The 25588-nt window shown below is 43.6% G+C and overlaps 3 non-coding genes across 3 annotated transcripts; all 3 read left to right on the top strand.

The window, feature by feature from the left end:
* Positions 1-75: 75 nt before the first annotated feature.
* Positions 76-182, top strand: LOC148994734 (U6 spliceosomal RNA). Its single transcript, XR_016167595.1, has one exon. It is a non-coding gene; the product is annotated as a U6 spliceosomal RNA (small nuclear RNA).
* A 435-nt stretch (positions 183-617) lies between these two features.
* Positions 618-724, top strand: LOC148994733 (U6 spliceosomal RNA). The gene has a single exon (XR_016165302.1). It is a non-coding gene; the product is annotated as a U6 spliceosomal RNA (small nuclear RNA).
* A 435-nt stretch (positions 725-1159) lies between these two features.
* Positions 1160-1266, top strand: LOC148994732 (U6 spliceosomal RNA). The gene has a single exon (XR_016165247.1). It is a non-coding gene; the product is annotated as a U6 spliceosomal RNA (small nuclear RNA).
* The last annotated feature ends 24322 nt before the right edge of the window (positions 1267-25588 follow it).

Raw genomic sequence — 25588 nt, 5'->3', positions numbered from 1 at the left:
GCTTGCCCTACCACCTTGGTGATGGCTCGCTGGAACCCGAGGGGTACATATTCCTTGAGCGGGACAGTTGGCCTCGTGCTTGCTAAGGCAGCACATATACTAAAATTGGATCGATACAGAGAAGATTAGCATGGCCCCTGCGAAAGGATGACACGCAAATCCGTGAAGCGCTCCATATTTTTGGCAGCTGTGATCAAGCCTCCATCACTGGAATTGATTCATACCTTCTTGCCACAACTTATTTTCATTCTTGATCTCTTGTGTCAAGAACTGGTGCATCTCCAATGTCTATAGGGCACTCTCAGTTTTCCAGCAAAGTGTGTCCACTCCCTTTCTTCAGCAGATGCCGACAGGGAACAGGGTTTGACCCCATAGGCGATATCTTTTCCCTCCAATGTTGTCAAGGTTGTCCGCATTATCCGGTTTTCTGCTTTCCGCAAACTCATTTCTTTCTCGAAAACCTGGAGGACACAGCCCATCCAGAGCTTGTAGTTTGGTACCATAGATAAGTCTACCCAACCCATTCTTTCAGTAGATGGCTCGCTTGCCCTACCACCTTGGTGATGGCTCGCTGGAACCCGAGGGGTACATATTCCTTGAGCGGGACAGTTGGCCTCGTGCTTGCTAAGGCAGCACATATACTAAAATTGGATCGATGCAGAGAAGATTCGCATGGCCCCTGTGAAAGGATGACACGCAAATCTGTGAAGCGCTCCATATTTTTGGCAGCTGTGATCAAGCCTCCTTCACTGGAATTGATTCATACCTTCTTGCCACAACTTATTTTCATTCTTGATCTCTTGTGTCAAGAACTGGTGCATCTCCAATGTCTATAGGGCACTCTCAGTTTTCCAGCAAAGTGTGTCCACTCCCTTTCTTCAGCAGATGCCGACAAGGAACAGGGTTTGACCCCATAGGCGATATCTTTTCCCTTCAATGTTGTCAAGGTTGTCCGCATTATCCGGTTTTCTGCTTTCCGCAAACTCATTTCTTTCTCGAAAACCTAGAGGACACAGCCCATCCAGAGCTTGTAGTTTGGTACCATAGATAAGTCTACCCAACCCATTCTTTCAGTAGATGGCTCGCTTGCCCTACCACCTTGGTGATGGCTCGCTGGAACCCGAGGGGTACATATTCCTTGAGCGGGATAGTTGGCCTCGTGCTAGCTAAGGCAGCACATATACTAAAATTGGATCGATACAGAGAAGATTAACATGGCCCCTGCGAAAGGATGACACGCAAATCCGTGAAGCGCTCCATATTTTTGGCATATATTTCCTGTACTGTAAGTGAAGCCTAAAACTGATCGTCCTCCATGTGGTGGTAGTCAGACACTACCGGCCTGTCCCTCGCGGGTTCAAATGCGTAATCCATGCCGTTAAAAGCGCTCATTTTCGTCTGTGTATATAGGACCTGCCGCTGTTGTTTATGGAGCTCCGCGGCTCCTACCATGCCAGTGACGTCATCGAAATTGCCAGCGCTAACAAGCGCAATTTTGCGTTGCTTATAAAAAGCTATAATAATATTTTTTATTCAAATGTTTAGTGTAATTTACTTTTAATTGTCATAAACAACACGTTTTCATCGTCGATTTTTTTCAGTTCAGTTCATCTTTAAGGGTGGTTTTATAAGTATTGCCCCACACTTCTGTACAGTAGTGCAAATAAGGAAGAAAAAGCGTGCAGTATAAAGTATACATTGTATCTCGATTCAATATATGTCTCACTTTACAAAGTATACCATTTATCCTTGCCAATTTAGAACTAATATATATTTCCAGCATAGTTTCTGATCAATTATTACTCCTAAAAACGAGTTTTCATAGACTCTTTATAATCTGGAATTATCACACAGTACTTCAATAGTTAAATCTTCGGGAATTCTACGTTTCCCAAAGATCATAAATTTAGTTTTCTTTATGTTGAGAGATAATTTGTTTAGATCAAACCACAGTTTAAGCTTAGCCAGCTCTTTAGAGACAGTCTCCAACAAATGTTGAAGATTCTCTCCTTCACAAAATATATTTGTATCATCTGCAAAAATAAAAAATTTCAACAAATCAGAAGTTTTAACAATATCATTTATGTACAATATAAATAATTTTGGTCCAAGAATTGAACCTTGTGGTACACCATATATTGTATTTTGAAGCTTCGACCTTTCCTCCCCCATCTGCACATACTGTTGTCTATGTTCCAAATAGCTTTTTATCCAGTTTAGTCCTATTCCCCTAATTCCATAAATTTCCAATTTTTGAAGCAAAATATGATGATCTATTGTATCAAAGGCCTTTTTAAGGTCTATAAATACACCTATAGCAAACTTCTTATCATCAATACTGCCCTACAAAGCAAAAAGGCAGTAACTACGCAGAGTGCAGAACTGAGAAAAATGACTTTTGCTAGGGCTTTTTGCAGTTACTGTACAAACGATTACCATTTTTATCTAAAACGACACGCATTTAAGATAAGATGTTTTGTTATATAACAAAGGATGCCTTGAATGTCATGAAAAGTGTAATAATTAATGCTTTATCAAAACTGCAGTTACTGCCTTTTTGCTTTGTAGGGCAGAATACTGGTTGTTAATTCTTCCACCAGGTCTATTAAAGCCAAAGATGTAGAACGGTTTGTTCTAAAACCATATTGACTATCGGTTAAGATACCTGTTGATGGGCCCCATTGACCTCCATTGTATTTTTTTTTTTCCTATGGAAGTCAATGGGGTCCATCAACTGTCTGGTTACCGACGTTCTTCAAAATATCTTCTTTTGATTTCAACAGAAGAAAGAAATTCACAAGTTTGAAACAACTTGAGGGTGAGTAAATGATGACAGAATTTTCATTTTGAAGTGAACTAATCCTTTAAGTGAAAGAAGTATAATAGAATAATGTACAGTCTACAATATATAGACCATTTCACAAGATGTAAACAACACTGGTCCAGAAGCACCTGTTTCAGTTTTTTAACACTACATAAAAGCTGGGATAAAATACAACCAACAGAACATTTAAAACTGAATCAAAAAGTTAAACAAACATCTTTTAGATGTTTTCTTTACATGTGAAATAAAGAAAACAGTTACAAACTGAAACAGAAAGTGCTTCTGGACCAGTGCTGCCCAGCCAACACAGTCATGTGGGGCCCACATTGGTTTGACCTGGGCTGTCTAACTGGGACCCAGCCAGTTTTGTCCAAGGTTTCCATGGTGGCCCCAGATGGGTTTGCCCAGATGAAATGAACACTGCTCAGTGTGCACACTACAGGCTGTTAAATGTAACACTGAATCAGTGTGGGAGTTAATGAAATAATTAATTGATTGAATAATGATTGTGCATTATTGATGAACACCTGATTTTAATAAGCAGAATCACTGAAGACAAGAGAAACACAAGAACTACTTGCAGCCACAGCCTTAAATGAAATCAACTGAAGATACAGTACATTAAATCTCTTAAGATCTGATTACACAACTCCACAAACAGCATTACCAGCTTCACTTATTACTAACCAGATTTTCTTTATTTCTGGTAGACGTCTACAAAAGTTCTTATTGAAAATTAACTGAGGTTAAGATGTTGATTATTTATTGAAAATAATAGTTTGGTTTGATGCCACCATTATAGTGATCAGTGTTTGCTTTAGTTGGGCTCTTGACTTTTTAACATTAGCTTCTCTCTGCTCAGTTGGATCTGATTGTTATGTTGAGAACAGCAAAAGAAAATGCAATCAGATGTTATAAACTGATGTGAAACTAGTCAAATACAGACATCAAGAATCAGCTTATGACTCTCAACAATGGTGGCAAAGCTTCATGTCTCTATAAAGCTCATCCATAAGTACCAGCATGCATTGCGGCCTGAAATTTTTCGTTTGTCACCATTATTGAGATACATACGCTGATTCTTGATATCTGTGTTTGACTGGTTTCTGCCGTAGCTTTAAACTTTTTTTGTCATTCTGCACTTTTTGATTGCTGGATGTAGTTTCACAAAACTTTCAGAACTAACAATAAATCATTAAAATAAAGCACTCCATCCATACACTCAAAAACTTGATCATAACTTGCTGATTATGACATCAATAAGAACCATCTGATCATATTTTCTGTCACCATAACAGATGTATTTTATTAAAATACAGTTACAGCAGGCAGAGAAACACTAAAACAAGAGTAAAGGGTCAAGAGCCCAAATAAAGGAGCCATTCATCACGATTATGGTGACTTGAAATAAAACATCAAACCTCTGTTAATTCTCAATAAGAGCTTGTCTATGTAGATTAATGATGTTTAAAACATCCAAATGTTCAAACAAACTCTATTAAACATCACTGGACTACATAAACACAAGTTACCAATACGTGTCAATGTTCATCCAAACACTTTTGTAAGCACACGGGAAGTAACTCTGGCAAATACTCTCCGACTACAGTCACATGTGACGCATATCTGACACAAGTTGTGTTACTATAACACATTAGTGTGTAAAAGGTTTCAACAACACACTTCTGCTGTCTAACACATTAAGTTGTGTTAAATGTAACACAAAATGTGTAATCCTTATAAACACAGAGATGTGTAAAGAAACAACACAGGTTGTGTGTTAAATTTGACACAACATGTGTTGTCCTTGAGCAAACACACTAGATGTGTTAAAATCTACAAAACGTGTTAAAATCTACACAACATGTGTTAAAATCTACACAAAATGTGTTGTCCCTAAGTACACACACTTTATGTGTTAAAATCTACACAGCATGTGTCATTTTTAACATCTCTTTTTACAGGTTGTGTTATTTACAAAATCATTTTATAAGAGTGCACCAGTGTAAATAAAACTTATTTACACACAATATTTTGTCAGTTGCTACATTTTAATCTAATTCAAAGTGCAAACTTAGTGAAATCACACTCCCTGTGTTAAGAACAATAACACACTGGTTGAGTTAAAAGTAACACAAAATGTGTTGTCCTTAACTAAACACACAGATGTGTTAAGATATAACACAGGTTGTGTTGTTTTTAACACATCCATTTTAAGAGTGTAGTTAATACATTAGCATTTTAACCATAGTCAAAGCTTCGTTTAACTTACACATGTGATGTGGCTGATGAGCTGATGCTGTGCCTCTCTCACCACAAACGCCTTCTTTCATCAGTATTTTGCACTCTTCTCTTTAACTTTTGGCAGTCTATAGATCTCGAAAGGTATTTCCCCGATGCAACCGTACAGACCAAAGATCGACAATTTTTCAGCAGAAATAATCAGCCAAATATGCGAGCCCGTTCAGTTCAATGGCATTGTTTATGTTCTGTGCCTCCAAAATGGCCGACTTCCGGATTGATATATACACGACGAGTCGTGAAAAGCTATTGGGTCACATCGTTCACAAAATGGCGGACGGAGTCCTCAATTCATTTTCATATTAAGAGCCATCTCACTCAGCAACAGACAATGACCCAGCTTTCAGCATTATACCCACACATCAAGTCCCACATCATTTCTCTGTTAAAATGTACATAAGTATAATAAACATTTTCTTACAGGATCAAAATGTGTATACTTTCTAGGACAATGTTTGTTGCTGTTTGTCTGTGCTGTCTGAATTGGCCTTAATCCAGCTAACATTTTGATCGACTTTATTTTCTTCCACAGATCAAAGACTGTGCTCGAAATATTATTAACGTAAATTACATTCAATAAAAATGGCGTCTAGCCTAGTAACTAATTCTTTGCCAAGCTGCAAAAAAGAGCTAACATCCCAGCTAACGTTAGTCAATGTTAGCTTCGTTCGCGCCATAAAGGTCTCCAACTTCATGGTCTCCCTTACATATTAACGTTAACGTTACCTAAATTGCAACGTTTACTCAGACGTGATAAAGAATTTGATGTTTTTGTCCTAATTAATAATTTTTAATTTAATTCTGAATTCTTTCTTTTCCTTTATCTGGAGGGAAGCATGTCAAAGTTTAAACGGATCGATAATAACATTTTATCAGCAACATCCGAAAGTTCGGAGTTAATGTTAAGGGAACTCGATTGAAACTACGCTTGGCGTGAAATGTTGATGCTTGAAATGAAAACTTACCTCAAGTTCACCGTAATGGCGCAGGATCGAAAAGGGATTATTCCAAGTCCGGCCTTGAGTCTTATTTCGCCCAAAGTTGTGCACATGTCACTCCAGTGATGAGCTGAGCATGCTGCAGTAAACGTTGAACTCGGCTTCACACCGGTAAACGGGTCTGAGCCGAGCACCCAGAGTTTAAACAGCCGTCACTGTCTGGTATATTTGAAATAGCCAATGAAATGAATTGCAGACTCAATGTTGCTGTTGTACACGCAGGCTACCCATTTCATCCCATTAACCCAAGTAAATACAGGATAGTCTATCTTAAACATTATGTTGGCCGGTAGAAAAAATTTTGGCTGGCATTTTGTTTCTGTTATCCATGTGCGAGTGTCAGCGGGATGCATGTTTAAAATACATAAACGTAATGATCATGACAACTAAATATTTTTGTTATGGTTATTAATATTAAAGAAAGAAGAAAGAAAGACTTTGAAATATTTTTATGTTATTTATTGCTACATTAAAACCATCCTTGATTTAACCAGCCGAGTCATTTCCAGAAGTGGTCCAGATCATACAAACATGAACGGGTTAGCAAACATGAATCAACCCAGTGCTTATAGCCATAAAAAAATGCATGTGCCAGAGCGAGCTGCCAGCCTGGTTATCAGTTACGGTGAACATGAATCGGCCACTGAGTCCGATTGAACCGATTATCAGATCGAACTGATCGATATATCTAAATATCTTTAGTGTAACCCTGCGTCTGATCCCTTTGCTGAAGCAACTCAGAACAGGTCTTCAAGTGTACAATTTTGTGGACATCCTGGAAGAGCATTTAGGATTGTGCCAGCATTTCTTTGTCCCCAGTGCAGTGGGTGATGACAATGAGGTATCACTCATAGGTATAACATTAAATCTGATAGTAACTAAATAAAAAAAAATAAAACACTTCAGTGTGCCGACGCACGGACTGAAGGTAAACAGGTTAAATGGGTCAATTACTTGTGCAACATCACTTGTTAAATCAGGCACAATTGTCAGAACAGACTGCTTGGTAGTTGACAAACAAGTGCAACCATCAAATTGACGAATTGAGACATTCTTAATTGTGTACCACTTCCCGGTCACAAGGATATCTCCTCCTCAGACAGTCAACAATAATCCACTGGTTTTATCTGCCACTTCATAGGGTCGTCTTAGCAATCTTTGATTGCTGCGAGTCATTGACTGTGTATCCTCAGTCAACTGGATCACTTTACTTGTAACATTCACCTAAAATACAAAAAACATGATTCAAAAAACTAACAAACAATCTCTTTTCTTGGCAACAATAACCTTAAAGGTGCCCTATAATGTGAAATTGAATTTATGTTGGCATAGTTACATAACAAGAGTTCAGTACATGGACATGACATACATTGAGTCTCAAACATCATTGTTTTCTCCTTCTTACTTAAATCTCGTTTTTGAAAAACACCTGAAAAACGGGTGTTACGGTTTGTTTTGGATTTGTTCTGCTGTCTTTTCTTTTCTTTTATAGGTTGCCAGATAAGGATCTACACCTGTCTGCAATTTGGAAATTATTATTTAAGATGGCTGGCCTTTGTGGAAGATAGCTCTGATCCATCCTGTAGCTGTTCCCATCAGGAGCTGGACCTTCTATTGTTATTTCTTTATTGTTTGTTTATTTACTGTTGAAAGCTTCTTTTCTTTATTATTTATCCCCTGGACTTAATTAAATATATTTTGTTTAAATATATTTTTTGGACTCTGTTCCCTTTATTTTGTTACTTCCTGGAGCCGGAACGTAACAATTGGGGGCTCGTCCTCAAGTGTTTTGATTTGGAAGGTCCAGCTTCTATTGTAAGTAATATAGGGAAAATATATACTTGTAAAATGTTCGCTAGCGTCTTTGAGTAATTTATAGGCGGAGCGTATAACGGGTATTCGATTCACCTGTTGCTTGGCGTGTTGGCGGCGCTAGTAAACAGTGGGTGTTTTGTTTGTTATTGGGAAATGTGCCGAGAGTTTTCGGTGTCGTTTAAACAGTGGATTTTCGTCATTGTTGTGCTCAGTTGAGGAGAAATTAAATGGAACGAAAGTAGACCGTATTACATATGGTAAGTGTATTGATTTCTCATAAGATTTCCCTTTGTAAAAACGTTTTTTTCTCTTTGTTAGTAAGCTATGGCTACAGGGAAAAATTAGCTCTGGCAGGATTTTGTCGCGGGTGGTTACTCCTTTTGGGTAAATCTAATATTACTGAAAGGTAATTTGTCAGCGAACTCTGTGTTTTGTAGCACTAATGGTGATATTCCCCGGTAGGTTTAGCAACGCATTGCGTTGGTCTTTTTTATTTTAGTTTGTTGTTTTTGTGCTGACGCTGAGTTGAGAGCGCTGCCGCGATTGTATGTCTCACTGGTTTGTCCGTGAGTTTATACATCTGACGGTATTTGAGTGCTTAAAAATACTCTACTCTTGGTGGAGGCACGAAGACTAGGGTTGAGTTATTTTAGGGGGGAGGAGAGTGATTAGGGGGAATAATCACTTGTTGGTGTTTGTAAATTAGAGCGAATGATTACGAGTTCTGCTGAATAGATTAAAATGATGGCTACTGGTCTAGATTTATTTTTTGAGTCTCCTTGTGAGGAATTGTTTGACCAACTAACAAAAGAACAGTTATTGGAGGTGGCAGCTAAGTATGAGATCTGTTTAACCAGCAAAGAAAGAAAGTTAAAGGAGTCTGTTGCATTAATTGTTAAAGCCGCTCTAGTTAAATTAGAGGTCTTTGATCCTGATAAGCCTGATGGTTCTGATGAAGATGATATTGACAGCGTGGCACAATCTTCAGTCAATGCTTCCACATTCTCTTTTAAGCAACGAAAAGAACTAATGCTTTTGGAGATAGAAAAGGTGAAATTGAATCGTGAAATTGAAATTCGTAAATTGGAGGTTGAGGCTATGCGGTTTCAGTTAATTGGTGAGGGTAAACTGGAGGACAGCGCTAGGGTCAAACAGGTTCTGTCAGAAAAGGGTTGGATGTAGCAAATAATATTAAGTTGATACCCAAATTTAGTGAAACTGATGTAGACACATTCTTCAGTTTGTTTGAACGCTTGGCAGGTGTTATGAAATGGCCAGATTCTGAACAGACTTTGATGTTGCAGTGCGTGTTAACTGGTAAGGCACAAAAAGCTTATTCTTCTTTAAGTGTTCTTGATAGTCAAAACTATCATAAGGTTAAGGAGGCTGTACTGAAAGCTTATGAGCTGGTGCCAGAGGCCTATCGGCAGAAATTTAGAAACATGCGAAAGCCTGCAGAACAGACATATTGTGAGTTTGTGAGAGACTTAAAAATCCAGTTAGATCGCTGGTGTATTGCTTCAGGTGTAACTAGTCGTGAAGATCTGCTTGAGTTGTTCCTTTTAGAACAGTTTAAAAGTACTTTGTCTGAGCATGTTTCCATCTTTTTGACCGATCGAAATGTTACATCTGCGGAAGAGGCTGCCATCCTTACTGATGAGTATGCACTCACTCATAAATGTGAAGTCAGGAAAAGTAGGTCAAAGTTCAATAGTCAGCAGAACAATAGTCCAATAGTCATCCAACAGAGCACGTAACGGTCCGTCATACCCCGGCTGATAATAAGGTTGAGAGGAATTTTAAAAGCTATACTGATAAAAATGACCGGTGTGCTTATTGTCATTTAAAGGGACACTGGAAAAAGGATTGTTTAGCGCTTAAGGGAAAACTGATGCGTGTTAAATCTGAACCCAAGCCCACTCTTGCTGTTTCATCTGTTCAGACAGATAATAATTCTGACTGTCTTAATATTTTACAGGATCTGGAGAAACCAGTGGTACTTTGCAGTGTTGGAGATGAGGGTTATGCTCCCTTCATTACAGAGGGCTTTGTGTCATTGCTTGGAAGTACTGAGAAGGTTCCTATTAAGATCCTCAGAGACACTGGTGCATCAGAATCATTCATTTTGCAATCTGTTCTTCCTTTTTCTCAGGAGTCGAGTACAGGAAACAGTGTGTTGATTCGTGGTATTGGATTGCAAACATTGTCCGTACCCCTGCATAACCTGTTTCTCCAATCTGATTTAGTAAATGGAGCAGTTGTGATGGGAGTCCGTCCTTCACTGCCAATGGAAGGAGTTTCAGTGATTTTGGGGAATAATCTGGCGGGTGACTGTGTGTGGCGTGATGTTCCACCTCCACCTGTTGTTGCTACTTGTCCTGTTCCATCCGGGGACACTGATATATCCCAGCAGTATCCAGAGGTATTTGTGTCTTGTGCACTCACACGTGCAAGGCGTAAACAATCTGCGGATGCAAATCTAAGTGATGTGAAGGATTTGTTAACCACTAAGAGGGTAGTGCCAGGTCTCCTTGCTTTGCCTTCTATTCCCTGTCAGGACTGGGTGTCTGCTCAGAAGGAGGATTCATCTCTGAACCCCCTGTTTGATGCTGCTTTACCTCCTGATGAAGCAGAGAGTTCCGTTAATGGGTACTTCATTGAAAACGGGGTACTACTGCGGAAGTGGACTTCTAACACGGAGGGAGGTTTGACTGAACCAATTATACAGGTAGTGGTGCCTGTTTCTTTGCGAAATTCGGTATTGGATTCTGCTCATGGTGGGGTGTCTGGCCATTTGGGTGTAAATAAGACCTACCAACACTTGCTGCAGTATTTTTACTGGCCTCGTATTAAGAGCGATGTGAGACAGTATATTAAGACTTGTTCGACCTGTCAGCTAACTGGAAAACCAAATCAGACCATAAAACCTGTGCCTTTGTATCCCATACCTGTTATGGAACAGTCTTTTCAGCATCTTCTAGTTGATTGTGTTGGACCTTTACCACCTTCAAAGTCTGGTAGTGTTTACTTATTGACAGTGATGTGCCAGAGCACTCGTTATCCTGCGGCTTATCCTTTGCGGTCAATCACCACACGGTCAGTTGTAAAAGCTTTGTCCCAGTTCATTTCTATTTTTGGAATTCCAAAAGTTGTTCAGAGTGATCAGGGGACAAACTTTACATCTAACATGTTTCAAGAGATTCTGCGGCAGCTTGGCATAAGACACAATAAATCCAGTGCGTACCATGCAGAAAGTCAGGGTGCCCTAGAACGTTTTCACCAGACGTTAAAATCTTTGTTGAGGGCATATTGCACTGAATTGAAAGGCGACTGGGAGGAAGGGTTACCTTGGTTGTTATTGACCACACGGGAGGTTATCCAGGAGAGTTTAGGATTTAGTCCAAATCAGTTAGTCTTTGAACATTGTGTACGGGGACCTATGGCGGTATTGAGTAAGAATGCTCTACCGGAAGAGCCACCACAGAGTCTAATTTAATATGTACAGGGTTTTCGTCGACGTCTAGTTCTGGCTGGGGAATTGGCAAGACAAAAATTGGAAAAAACTCAGAAAAAGATGAAATGCTGGTTTGACCGCAAGTCTGAGATTCGCATATTTAGTGCAGGAGATCAGGTGTTAGCCTTACTTCCTTTACCGGATTCTCCTTTCTGTGCAAAGTTTTTAGGACCCTACACTGTGCTTCGAAAAGTGTCTAATCAAAATTATATTATTTCTACTCCTGAGCGCAGGAAAACTACCCAGTTGTGCCATGTAAATTTGTTAAAACCCTTTTATTCTCGTAATGCTGCTCCTGAAATCATTCCTTCACCAGTGGGGTTAGCTACTTCAAGTCAAATAGGTAATGTACCACTGGATGTGAAATCCCCTGATGATGTCATTTTACAACCTCGTCTAAAGAACTCTGAGACATTGGCTAATCTAGAAGGATGGGTAAAACACTTATCTTGCAAACAACGCTCTGAGTTAAATTCAATACTAACAGAATTCTCTGTTCTCTTTTCAGATACTCCTTCTCGTACGCACTTGATTGAACACGATATTGATGTAGGCGACGTTAAACCTGTCCGACAACGATTTTATCGTGTATCATTTGATAAACGTCAGAAATTGGAGGCTGAAGTCAATTACATGCTTGAAAACAACATAGCAAAGCCTTCCTTTTCAGATTGGGCTTCGCCTTGTTTGTTAGTGGGAAAACCAGACGGCACTCAGCGTTTTTGCACTGATTATAGACGAGTAAATACTCTAACTAAACCTGACTCTTATCCATTGCCTAGAATGGAAGACTGCGTTGACCAAGTTGGATCAGCTAACTATGTCAGTAAATTTGATTTGCTCAAAGGCTACTGGCAAGTGCCTTTGACTGCTCGAGCACAGGAAATTTCTTCTTTCATTACTCCCTTTGGATTATATTCTTACACCGTAATGAGTTTTGGTCTCAGAAATGCTCCAGCTACATTTCAGCGTTTAATGAACAGAGTGACTGCTGGATTAGAGGGTTGTGCCGTATATTTGGATGACATTGTTGTCTACAGTGACACATGGGATCAACATCTTATCCGAATTCGTGCACTGTTTAAGCGTTTATCTGATGCCAAACTCACAGTCAACCTGGCAAAGTGTGAGTTTGCCAGGGCGAATGTGACTTATCTGGCCAAAGTTGTTGGAATGGGCAAAGTGCGACCTGTACGCGCTAAGGTCATGGCGATTGACAAATTTCCTAGCCCTCAGACTAAGCGGGAATTGATGAGATTTCTAGGAATGGCTGGGTATTACAGGAGTTTTTGCCCAAACTTTTCTTCTGTTGTTGCCCCGCTTACAGATTTGTTGCAAGCAAAGGCTAAATTTGTGTGGACTCCAAAATGTGAAGACGCCTTTGAGAATGTTAAACGATTGCTCACATCGTCCCCTGTCCTGACAGCTCCACGACTTGATAAACCATTTAAACTTCAGGTGGATGCTAGTCAGATTGGAGCTGGAGCTGTTCTATTGCAGGCGGATGAAAATGGTATAGATCGCCCTGTCAGCTATTTTTCACGTAAATTCAATTCATATCAAATCAATTATTCTACAATTGGGAAAGAGGCGTTAGCGTTGATTTGGTCCCTGCAATATTTTGAGGTGTATGTGTCTTGTGGGACTATGCCAACTGTGGTATACACAGACCATAACCCCCTTACATTTCTTCACTCTCTGCAGAACCCTAATCAGCGTCTTATTAGGTGGTCTCTTTTCTTACAGCCTTATGCTTTGGAGATTCGTCATGTGAAAGGCGTAGATAATATCTTAGCTGACGCCTTGTCCCGGGCCCCATGTGGTGTAGAATAAGTTTCTTAACCATTTGTTTTCTCTCTCTCTCCTTCCTTTTATTGGTTTTCAATTCCTTAATTGTGCTTTTTCCAGGCGCCGGGAGATTGCTGGTTTTGAAACCAAGAGTTGTGTAGAGTTTGGGGAGGTAATAATGGTTATTGATCAATACGAATTCCGGTAAGGTTGTTTTTTATTGTTCATTTCCCATAGCATATGTGTGTTTTGGGGTTGAAAATAGTGAAAGGTAGAGTTTCTAATTAGAATCTCTCCCTTTTTTAAGGGGGGAGGTGTTACGGTTTGTTTTGGATTTGTTCTGCTGTCTTTTCTTTTCTTTTATAGGTTGCCAGATAAGGATCTACACCTGTCTGCAATTTGGAAATTATTATTTAAGATGGCTGGCCTTTGTGGAAGATAGCTCTGATCCATCCTGTAGCTGTTCCCATCAGGAGCTGGACCTTCTATTGTTATTTCTTTATTGTTTGTTTATTTACTGTTGAAAGCTTCTTTTCTTTATTATTTATCCCCTGGACTTAATTAAATATATTTTGTTTAAATATATTTTTTGGACTCTGTTCCCTTTATTTTGTTACTTCCTGGAGCCGGAACGTAACACGGGCGAATCTCCACATAATACCGACTCTGACGTAAAAGTCGGGATCATTAATATGTATGACCCAAAATATTTGCATATGCCAGCCCATGTTCAGTGACAGACGAGACGGAGCTGCGCAGTCGAAGCATGGCTGTTGATCAGTGTTCGGATGTACACATCAACAAAAAAGTATTTTTAGTTCCTTCATCCGAGCCTCTGAAGAAACAATGGGTTAATTTTATTTTCTCTGGAAATTTCCAAACATTTCACCGAAGACTGTTTCCTCAACTTGCCAAGAGCTGGCCTCGGACCGAGCTGATGTGTTATTGTTGTTCAAGTTCAGACAGGTAACGTTAATCTTTCACTCAAAATCGTTCAATACTGTTTATGCATCAGTAAGTCAAACCAGGGACTTCACATCGTTTCTTTTAGTAGGATGAAAAAATAATAATTGTGAATAAATTATATACAGAAAGCGATCAATATCAATAGTTTCAACCCAAAAGTTTAGTTTGACCCAAAAGCTATAGGTGACACCAGGCCTGTAGTAATTAACAGTGTACCCATTACTCAGGTTAGCTCTTACAAGTACCTGGGTGTACATATTGATAATGCACTGACCTGGAAGGACCATGTAAACACTGTCTGCTCAAGACTCCAGCAGAGGATGCATTTTTTACGGAGACTTAGATTGTATGGAGTAGAACAAAAATGTATGTTGTTGTTTTATCACGCAATACTAGTGTAGTGAAGTTTTTCTTCTTCCACGCAACAGACCAGGAGACTCTTGAGGTATCTTACACGCAGAAGTTCTTTATTGCGTAGCTGTAGTCATCTCAAAGATAGTCTAAGATAGTCTAACTAAGGGAAAATATTCCCTTACAATTTATACATTTAGAGGGGAGGAGTTTACATTGAGGGGGGAGAAACTGAAACAAAGCATGCAAATGAATTAGGAACACACCCTACTCTGAGGCCATTACCAATCCGATTGAATCAGCATAACTATTTAAATGCTGATAGTGGCAGGAACTCTGGTTCCAAAGAGCCATCCCAGAGCCATTAAAGACAAAAGGTGTAAGTCTCCCTTATAGCTAATCCAATCAAAAACAGGACTATCGGGAAAGGAGACTCTCGCTGGAGACTTTATCAGTTTTTATACCATTGGAGTGGAAACCTAAATTAAACATTTGACAAATTTGTATTTCTCCACTAGAGAGCATTTTTGAGTACGGTATTACGAGCTGGTATGGGAACCTGACAGTACAATCAAAATCACAGATCGCTCGCCAAATAAAAATAGCTATGAAGATTATGGGGGTCAAAAATTATCTGCCCCCCCAGAAAATCTATGAGCAGTCGGTCATCAGACAGGCACAAAAAATAGTTTCTGACCCGACCCACATCCTCCATCCAGAATTTCAGCTCTTACCCTCTGGCAGAAGATTCAGAGTTCCTAAATGTAGGTTAAATCGTTATAAAAACTCTTTTGTACCTATGTCCATTAAGCTTATTAACTCGAACATGTAGTGTTTTGAGGAAGTGTGTGCGATATGTTGGTTGTTGAGTTGTGTGTTATAGGTCATTTGGATGATTTGTAGGCCATAGAGGAGGTGCAATATATTAATTGTGTATTCTACAATATGTGCAATATGTTAATTGTATATTCTGCAGGCCAGATGGATTGTGCAATACAGTACTAGGGTGCGTAGTATGCCAACTATGTATTTATTGTAAATGAGCCTAAGGGAGAGTGCAATATGTTAACTGTAATTTTTATGTGTTCTATTGAGTATGTAATATGTAGGGCCATACAGAGAGTGTGCAATATCTGTTTGTGTTTTCTTTTTGCTGTGAATTGTCTTTTTTTGCTGTCTTGTAAAGCTATGGAAGGGACAGTGTCCACAACAAATTTCCCTTCGGGGACAATAAAGTATATATCATATCATATCATATCAATATCTTTCCACACAGCGCGAGTTTATCTGGACACTTGCCAAACTCGTTATGAATTCAATGACGCACGTTACAATGCACAACGAAGCTCTTGCTGTATTTAAATAATCGTGTGTTTGCGTTGGTGAAAAAGCATTAGACTAGAGAGAGCAGAAACTGCAATGATAATATCTTCATGCTCGCGATCGACAGACTGTCTGTCCTCTGCTTGCTCAACACAGCAACACTTTATGTGATGGGAATAGATCTAAATACTTAAAAAACATCTCACGATTCGTTAATCTCGATTGCTGTAATAGTAAAAACGTATCATAGCAGTAGTAAAATTATTCGAGAGAGTTTCACATGTCATACATAGCTATTTCATATGCAAGCATGTCAGCCAATCACAGCAGAGGCCGCTTACACACAGCAGACACGCCCCTTCAAACCGGGTGTTCAAATCAGAGGCTAAAATCAGGCTATGGAAAAATGCCTTTTATTTCTAAATTATGACTATTTTTGATCTAAAAAACATACTAACATTGTAAGGGCAACCCAGGAAACATAATAAAATAATAAAAAAAAACATTATAGGGCACCTTTAATGGCTTGTTTCCACTGAGCGGTACAATAAAGTACAGTACAGTACAGGTCACATCGGTATACCATGATCCGACTTGCGTTTCCACTGCCAACACTACCCTTACTTGATAGGCGTGGTGTTTGCCGGAATGAAACGATCAATGTTTCAACGATTTTCGTACTAAGAAAGCGACATAGTAAATAACAAAAGATGACAGACAGCAGATCTTGTTCTTGTTTCTCAACATGTTTTTCACAAGAAACAAGCGCTGGCATTAGGCGTTTCTCGATACCAAGTAGAGTCCGACTCAGGAGAATGATCCCGAGGATGCGAGTCCAGTAATTCTGCTAATGGAAAAGCGTTCTCGAATGCACCACTCAGGTCGCTCTGCTACTCCGGTTATCTCTGTATGCATCTCCTTCACCCACATAAGGTTTGAGGGTACCTCCATTTTCTTCCAGTACAGAGATATTAACAGCCTGGCTTGCAGGAGTCCAAAGTCAATCAGTTTTATTTGTCTGGAGCTAAAAACACAGTTCTCTGGGTATATACCCAACACACATATTTTTGCCTCAACAGGTATATTTACTCCAACAATTTTTGACAAAGTCTGCATGACTGACTTCCAATATTGATGTAATTTTGGACAGTCCCATACACAGTGAAAAAGAGTACCCTTTCCATCAAAACATTTACTATAGCTATCTGGGATATTAGGTGACCAACGGTTCAGCTTGACCGGAGTTATATAGGTTCTCATCAACCATTTATATTGAAGGAGTTTCATCCTGGTACTAATTGACTGTTTTTGGGCTTTTAAACATGCAGCTTCCCAGTCTACCACATTTATCTCCTCTTGGATGTCAGATCTCCATGCATCTAGCTTATCAGCAGTGGATTCCTCATCATGTGATAGTAAAGCTGCATAAAATAAAGAGATGTGACCTCTCCCCTCAAGATTTTGCAATACAATATTCTCTAATTTTGACAACGTTGGTTCAGATTCAATCTGTTTATATTTCGACATAATGAAATGTTTAATTTGTAAATGTTTGTAAAAATGTTTCTTTGGAATGTTATATGTTTGGCATAACTGATCAAATGTAAGCAAGTTGCCATCCTTATAGAGGTCTGCCAGCTTCTGTACACCTTTATCTGCCCAGATTCTGTTGCCCCAAATAGGCGAAAAAAGAGAGATGGGAGGGATACCTTCCATATACTGATGGGCCTTATACCAAATATCAATTGTGTTTTTTAAAAAGGTTTTTTTTGTAATTTTTCCCAATTTTTTGGGGCATGCTGAATATAAATACAAATTCAATTTAAGTTTTGTTTCTAATTGTTAAATTTTTATCCATGCTGGGGGTGTCTCAGTTACAAAGTAAAATATGGCTGAGCGCAGCTGTGCAGACCAATAATATAATTTAAAATTAGGGAGTTGTAACCCCCCCCCCCCCTCTCATATGGCATGTAGAAGAAAAATCAATGAATAAATAGGCTTATATAAACCTGGACTGGAATAAATATGTTAGCAACAGTAGTTTATTACAGCTATTTAATATCATGCCTATCCAGACATCGCCAGTCACATTTGATGAGCGCATTGCTTGGCTCAATACAGTTGGTAATTAACCTAAGAACTTATTGCGTGTGCAGAGTTGTTACTGTTAGCGCTACATTATATAATTAATATCTATAAATATATATTAGGGCCGTCAGTTTAACGCATTATTAACGGCGTTAACGCAATCCCATTTTAATAGCGTTAATTTTTTTAGCGCGCGATTAACAGTCTTTTTGTCCTAGCAAACTTTTTTTTCACATGCTTTTTGCAACAGGACGCGGCAGCGGTCCATTTTGGCATCTCGCGCTCGTCATCCACTCAAAGCCGGCTTCCAAGCCCAAACGTGTGTTTGCGGCGTGCCTGTTGTTTTGTTTCCGGTCTAGATCCGCTTGCGCTTTGGTCGAAGAAGCAACAAAACGTCCTCGTGCAGCGCAAGCCATTGAAATGAATGGGTTTTAGAGCGCAGCACGAGGACGTTTTGTGCCGCACACACTCCTTTCGGCTTGCGAGCCGGCCAAATGGTAACGTTACTTTTGAGTGGATGACGAGCGCGAGACGCTGAAATGGATACCCTAAGATTCTGAATGGAAAGTTTACTTTTAAAAAGTTGCCATTTTGTCCCATTGACAAGACCAAGTGATCTTTGTGTTTTGTCGTTGTGAACTGAGCTATCATCATCGCAGTACATCCAGTCCGAAACACCACTTGATGATGGCCAAGCAAACACACACACACACAGATGAAGCGAATTCTCCACCCCCTCGTCAATATCAGGACCTCGTCAGTATTTCTTTCACCCTTTTATTGATAGACAGTGTTACATTGTGTGAGAGATTATTTATATATGTTAGTGTTTAATTGAACACTATTCCAATGTTATTTTCAATAATAATTTTTCCACTTTTCCATATTGATAAGAGCATTAAACTGAGAAAAAAATAATGTAACAAAAAGAAATCAAGAGACATTTAGATTAGATAAAAATGTGCGATTAATCGCGAGTTAACTATGACATTAATGCGATTAATCGCGCTTCAATAATTTATATATATATATATCAAAATCAGTAGAGCAGTTGCTCTGCAGTCTGGTGGTATGACAGCAGAAACTTCTGTATCTCTTCCCAGAAGGCAGCAGGATTAACAGGCTGTGGCTGGGTGGGATCGGTCCTTTAGTATACTTTTGGCTCTGCATAGGCACCTCACCGACATCACTGATGAAAGCCTCGTTCGCATGATAACTATAAAGATAAAGACAAAGATAACTATACATGCGTCCACACCAACAACCGATAACGGTCTTTTTATTCTAAGCACGTGCGCTCGTGCCCGCGCTGAGGTGTCAAAGTAGCGAAAATGGATGACTACTGCTGCTGCTTTACGTTACAAACAAATATCAAAAGAAAAACAGCCGCTTTTGGGTACATAATATCCTTAAAAGACGAGAGGAGTTGGGAGCGCATCTAAACAGTGAATCTAGCAAGTCTAGTGTAATATCTAAGAGTGGATTTATCTGACAAAGTCAATGATGGGATAAAAACATTGCCTAGTCAACACCTTTATGTATTCAACACCTTTTGCACTGCAACTTCAGCAACATTGTCAACAAGTGCTGCATAGCCTACCTGAGGTAATTTTGTAACACTATAAACTGCATAATATCTATTCCCAGGATACGACCGATTGCTTTCCATATATCCATCTTTTGGAGGTTTGACTTGTCAAACAGTGGAGGATTTTTTTTTTGAATCTCGACGATTAATTTCTCTGCAATGTCATCTGCCATTTTAAATGCGCGCGACCTTTAAATTAGAAAGGATTCTGCTTGGATGTCAGTGTTTTATCGTTGGACTGCTGGAAAAAAAATCGTTCTGAAAGTGATCCCAACGATATCGTTCCTCATATCTTTATCGTTATAGCTAGCTGTGGCGTGAACTCTGTTATTCTTTAATATGGAGAAAGATTTTTAGAATTATATCTTTATAGTTATCTTTATAGTTATCGTGCTTGGTGTGAACAGGCCTTAATTCTATTAATTGATGTTCTGTACGGTAATTAAAACTTTCAATTATAACTGTGCTTTCACAAATCACGTTTCTTAGCACTGCTCCTTAAGGCATTAGCCTACTCACCAAAATGAGTTCCCTTTCGTAGTCACTTCGAGTTACGTCAGAAGTGACGGAGATTGGGGGTTTCGCATAGAAAGCCAATCCTCTTCGAGTATTTAAACACGAGCCAATGGCATGCAATGCCTTGGGGCTGCGGAAATTTGCATAGCGTACTCCGCCCTACTCCGTGAGTATAAAAGGAGGAAGTGAACGCAACCGCAGTATGTTTTCGCTTCGGAGCCAAGAGAACCTCTTCACTCCTAAAAGCTGATTCAAGACTCTTCGAGAACGAGCGTCCTCTTCAGTGTTGGTGTGACGGCGGTACCCAGCGAGATTTTGCATTGCCTGCGATCTGAGCAGTGGTCTGCCAGACTTTGCACTTCTCCCTGGTAGCTTCAGCGCTGAAAGAGTGAATTTCTCCTTTCTCATAAAAGTGAAAGTGAAAGAGCTGCACGCGGCACGTCTTTTAAAGGATGGTTCGCCCGTGCCCTTCTGGATGTGGTAGATTTCTGTCATCATCTGATGGTCACGAACGCTGCTTTGTATGCCTGGGCATTCAGCATGCAGCAGCAGCGTTCGTGGATGACTCATGTTCCTTCTGTGGGAGCATGACCATCTCCACACTGAGGTCGAGGCTCAATGATCTCACTAGAGTGAGAGCCCCGGTCCCCCCTACTCGATCGGCTTCCTTCACGAAAGGGGGCCCGTCGACCCGGGGACCCGGCGATCTAACGGTGACGGTGTGGGATAAAGCCCCGATGATTCCTCGGGCCACACCTCCCGCCTCAGTGCGTGAGCCAGCGAGCGCTAGCTCGACTCGGTCGGTTGTCTCTTCGGCGGCACCGGCTGCTTCGAGCAGCGCTCCAGATGATGATGCGATGTCTATCACAGCATCACTAGGCGGGCTTGAGTCCTCGGGAGAGGAAGATGCGGCTGCGTTGCCCCCTTCGGGAGTGCCAGCGTTGCCCGTGTCAGATCCCGAGCTGACGGCCATGCTGTCTCGAGCCGCTGGGAGTATCGGGCTAGAATGGAAACCTCCACCCTGCCCCGATCTCTCGCGGATGGATAATTGGTATCTGGACAAAGCTGCCGCCGCAAGGCCACGGCCAACTCCAATACCTTTTTTTTCCCGAGCTGCATGTGGAGTTATCGCGCTCTTGGGGGGCTCCTTTGTCCACTCGAGAGCGCGATCTCTCCCCCGCCTTTCCCCCCCTCGACGGTGGGGCCGCCCGTGGGTACACTGGGATGCCCCCGGTGGAGCGCTCTGTTGCGATGCAGCTGTGTCCACAGGGCGCCTCCACCCGTGGTCCTCCTAAGCACCCATCCAAAGCCTGTGGGTTCTCGTCTGCTATGGCGGCGCGATCCTATAGAGCGGCGGGACAGGCGGCTTCCGCTTTGCATGCCATGAGCACTTTGCAGGTCTTCCAAGCGAAGATGCTCAGAGACATGCACGAGGGCGGGACTGACTCGACGGCATTTAAAGATTTGCGGTCCGCCACTGACCTTGCTCTCCGGGCAACGAAAGTGGCCGCTCGCGCCGTCGGTCAGGTGATGGCCACTTCGGTGGTTCAGGAGCGCCATCTCTGGCTCAACCTGGCAGACACGCAGACTCCGCTCTCCCAGGTTGGCCTTTTCGGCGGTGCGGTCGAGGACTTCGCCCAGCAGTTCTCCACCGCCCAGAAGCAGACGGAGGCCATTAAACACATCCTGCCCCGACGACCAGCTGCTGCCTCCACCCAGTCATCGGCGCAGGTGCCTCCCGCTGCTCGCCGCCGAGGACGCCCTCCTGCGGCTCCCCTCCCTCCCGCCCGGCCCCAGCAGCAGCCTTCACCCGGGCCCCGGCGTCGAGGAGGCCGCAGGCCGGCGTCTCAGCCCCCTCAGGCCGCTCGCCCCGCTAAACGCCAGGCCAAGCGAAGATCCTGACACGGGCCGCTCAGTGACGATCTCGAGTCTTTTCCAGGAGGCGGTAGCAGGCCCCCTCCTTCCCCCGGTGGAGGGCCGGGGGAGAATCTTTTGTTCTCAGCTCCCCGCTGCTCACCCACGGGTGGGCAGCACCCTGAACTGGTTAAAGAAAGACTTGACATCCTCACTGAGCTCACAGACTGGAGTGGGTGCGCTCGATGCCCCCGTGCGTCAGCCCACACACTCCTCTCTGTCTCTGAGGGCGCGGAAGGGTGCGTGTGTCGTCCCCGGGCTACACCAATCCCTTCCCCCTCTGTCGCCAGACCCCCGGCAGAACAGACCCCCGTGGAACGCTCCGCTTTCCCTGGTCCCTTCTGTCGGGGAGCGGGCTTCGACGCATCCGAGCGGGGTAACTCCTGCACGCGTGCCAGTCGACCCGCACCGCTGCCCCTCCGGGGGGACGTCTGTGGTTCGCATGACCCCGTTGGCTCATTTCCTGGAAGCCTGGCTAGCGCTTCCCGGGATATCCCGCTGGGTCATCAGAACGATCAGATTCGGCTACGCGATTCAGTTCGCACGGTCTCCTCCCCGCTTCAGGGGAGTTCGCTCCACGATAGTTGGTGGCAATGCCCCAGTCCTGAGAGCGGAGATTGCGACCCTGCTGGCAAAGGGTGCAATCGAGACGGTCCCTCCAGCCGAGGTGAAGTCTGGGTTTTACAGCCCCTACTTCATTGTCCCCAAGAAGACCGGTGGGTTACGACCGATCCTGGACCTGCGCATTTTGAACCGTTCTCTCCATCGACTACCGTTCAAAATGCTCACGGCCAAACGCATTTTCGAATGTGTTCGGTATCAGGATTGGTTTGCAGCGATCGACCTGAAGGACGCGTACTTCCATGTGTCCATCTTACCTCGACACAGACCGTTTCTTCGGTTTGCCTTCGAGGGCCAGGCATATCAGTACGCCGTTCTCCCATTCGGGTTAGCTCTGTCCCCTCGCGTCTTCACGAAGATCGTCGAGGCAGCCCTTGTTCCCCTTCGCGAACACGGGGTTCGCATCCTGAATTATCTCGACGACTGGCTGATACTAGCACACTCTCGAGCTCAGCTTTGCGAACACAGAGACCTGGTGCTCCGGCACCTAGCCCGTTTGGGCCTTCGGGTCAACCGGGAAAAGAGCAAACTTTGCCCCGTGCAGAGGATCTCTTTTCTCGGCATGGAGATAGACTCGGTCGCCATGTCCGCGCAGCTCACGAACGAGCGCGCGCACTCACTGCTGGCTTGCCTTCGTCAGTTCGAGGGCAAGAGTGCGGTTCCACTGAAACTTTTTCAGAGGCTCCTGGGGCATATGGCATCCGTGGCCACGCCGCTCGGTTTGCTTCATATGAGACAGCTTCAGCTGTGGCTTCGCGATCGAGTCCCGAGGTGGGCATGGCATCGCGGCTCGCTCCGAGTCCCAGTGACTCCGGCATGCCGGCGAACCTTCTTCCCGTGGTCGAACCTCAGCTTTTTACGGACAGGTGTCCCTATTCAGCGAGTTTCCAGACATCTCGTCGTCTCCACGGATGCATCTACCATGGGTTGGGGTGCCATGTGCAATGGGCATGCAGCCGCCGGTTCCTGGACAGGAGCCCAGCGCCTCATGCACATCAATTGCCTCGAGCTGCTGGCAGTACGGCTCGCCCTGCACCGCTTCAGAGCGTTGCTCAAGGGCCAGCATGTGCTTGTCCGCTCAGACAACACTACGGCTGTAGCGTACATCAACCACCAGGGGGGTCTACGCTCGCGCCAGTTGTCGCAGCTCGCCCGCCACCTCTTGATATGGAGTCAGAAGCACCTGAGGTCCCTTCGTGCAGTTTACATTCCTGGAGACCGGAACTGGGTAGCCGACGAGCTGTCTCGGGTCCGTCCCATCTCCGGCGAATGGCGACTCCATCCCCAGTCGGTCCAGCTGATCTGGAAAGAGTTCGGGGAGGCACAGATAGATCTGTTCGCCTCTCGGGACTCAGCCCACTGCGCCCAGTTTTATTCTCTGACCTGGGGCACTCTCGGTTCGGATGCGCTGGCGCACAGCTGGCCACGGGGCCCACGCAAGTATGCGTTTCCCCCAGTGAGCCTCCTTGCACGGGTGTTGTGCAAGATCAAGGAGGACGAGGAGCAGGTCTTGCTGGTAGCCCCCTACTGGCCCACCAAGACGTGGTTCTCCGATCTCATGCTCCTCGCGACAGCACCTCCTTGGCCTATTCCTCTGAGACAAGACCTACTCTCTCAGAGACGGGGCACTCTGTGGCACCCTCGTCCCGATCTTTGGAGGCTGCACGTGTGGCTCCTGGATGGGATGAGGCAGGTTTGAGTTCGCTGCCACCTGCGGTGGCGGCAACCATCACTTCCGCAAGAGCGTCGTCCACGAGACACCTCTATGCGTTGAAGTGGAACCTCTTCGTCAATTGGTGCTCTTCTCGCGGAGAAGACCCCCGGAGATGTTCGATCGGTGTCGTGCTTTCCTTCCTGCAAGAGGGGTTGGAGCGCAGGCTGTCGCCCTCCACCCTTAAGGTTTACGTCGCGGCCATTGCCGCTTCTCATGAAGCAGTGGAAGGTAAGTCCTTAGGGAAGCACGACCTGGTCATCAGGTTCCTGAGGGGAGCGAGGAGGCTGCATCCGCCTCGTCCTCCCCTCGTACCCTCTTGGGACCTCTCGGTAGTTTTAAGTGCTCTGCAGAGGCATCCCTTTGAGCCTTTGCAATCGGTAGAGTTAAAGTTTCTGTCCATGAAGACAGCACTCCTGGTTGCATTGGCCTCCATCAAGAGGGTGGGGGACCTGCACGCATTCTCCGTTGACGAAGCGTGCCTGGAGTTCGGGCCGGCTTACTCTCACGTGATCCTGAGACCCCGGCCTGGATATGTGCCCAAGGTTCCCACCACTCCCTTCCGGGACCAGGTGGTGAACCTGCAAGCGCTGCCCCCGGAGGAGGCAGACCCAGCCTTGGCACTGCTCTGTCCGGTACGTGCTCTCCGCACCTATGTCGACAGAACGCAGTGTTTCAGGACCTCAGACCAGCTCTTTGTCTGTCATGGAGGGAGCCAGAAGGGAAGGGCTCTCTCAAAGCAACGGCTGTCCCACTGGATAGTGGATGCCATTGCTTTGTCTTACCAGCAGCAAGGCCTTCCGTGCCCCCTTGGTGTGACGGCCCATTCCACTCGGAGTGTAGCCTCCTCTTGGGCTTTAGCGCACGGCGCCTCGCTAACAGACATCTGCAGAGCTGCAGGCTGGGCGACACCCAACACCTTCGCCAGATTCTATAATCTGCGAATTGAGCCGGTATCCTCTCACGTACTCGTTTCGGCCAGTTCTGGATCCGCTCAGGTGTCTTCGCTTGCTCGCCACTCCACTCCCCGGACTGGATAAGTGCGATATTTCCTCAGTTCTTCCATTGAAGTCTTGAGTCCTCCAGCACCGACGATGCGGGCACCACTGCGTTGCTCTGGATGCTAGCTAGGTGCCTCCATGCGCACGGTTCCCCATGGTAACCGTCTCATGTGTATTATCCACTGTAAGCCTCTCTGAGCATGTGTCTTCCCTTGGCAAGCCATCTGCCACCCCTGGAGTTTAAATTAGTAGCCACCTGCGGTTGGTAC

The sequence above is a fragment of the Pimephales promelas genome, chromosome 3 (assembly GCF_988280905.1).
Source record: "Pimephales promelas chromosome 3, fPimPro1.hap1.1, whole genome shotgun sequence".
NCBI lineage: Eukaryota > Metazoa > Chordata > Actinopteri > Cypriniformes > Leuciscidae > Pimephales > Pimephales promelas.
The sequence above is the reverse complement of the archived record's forward strand: the minus strand, read 5'-3'. Positions and strand labels throughout refer to the sequence as shown.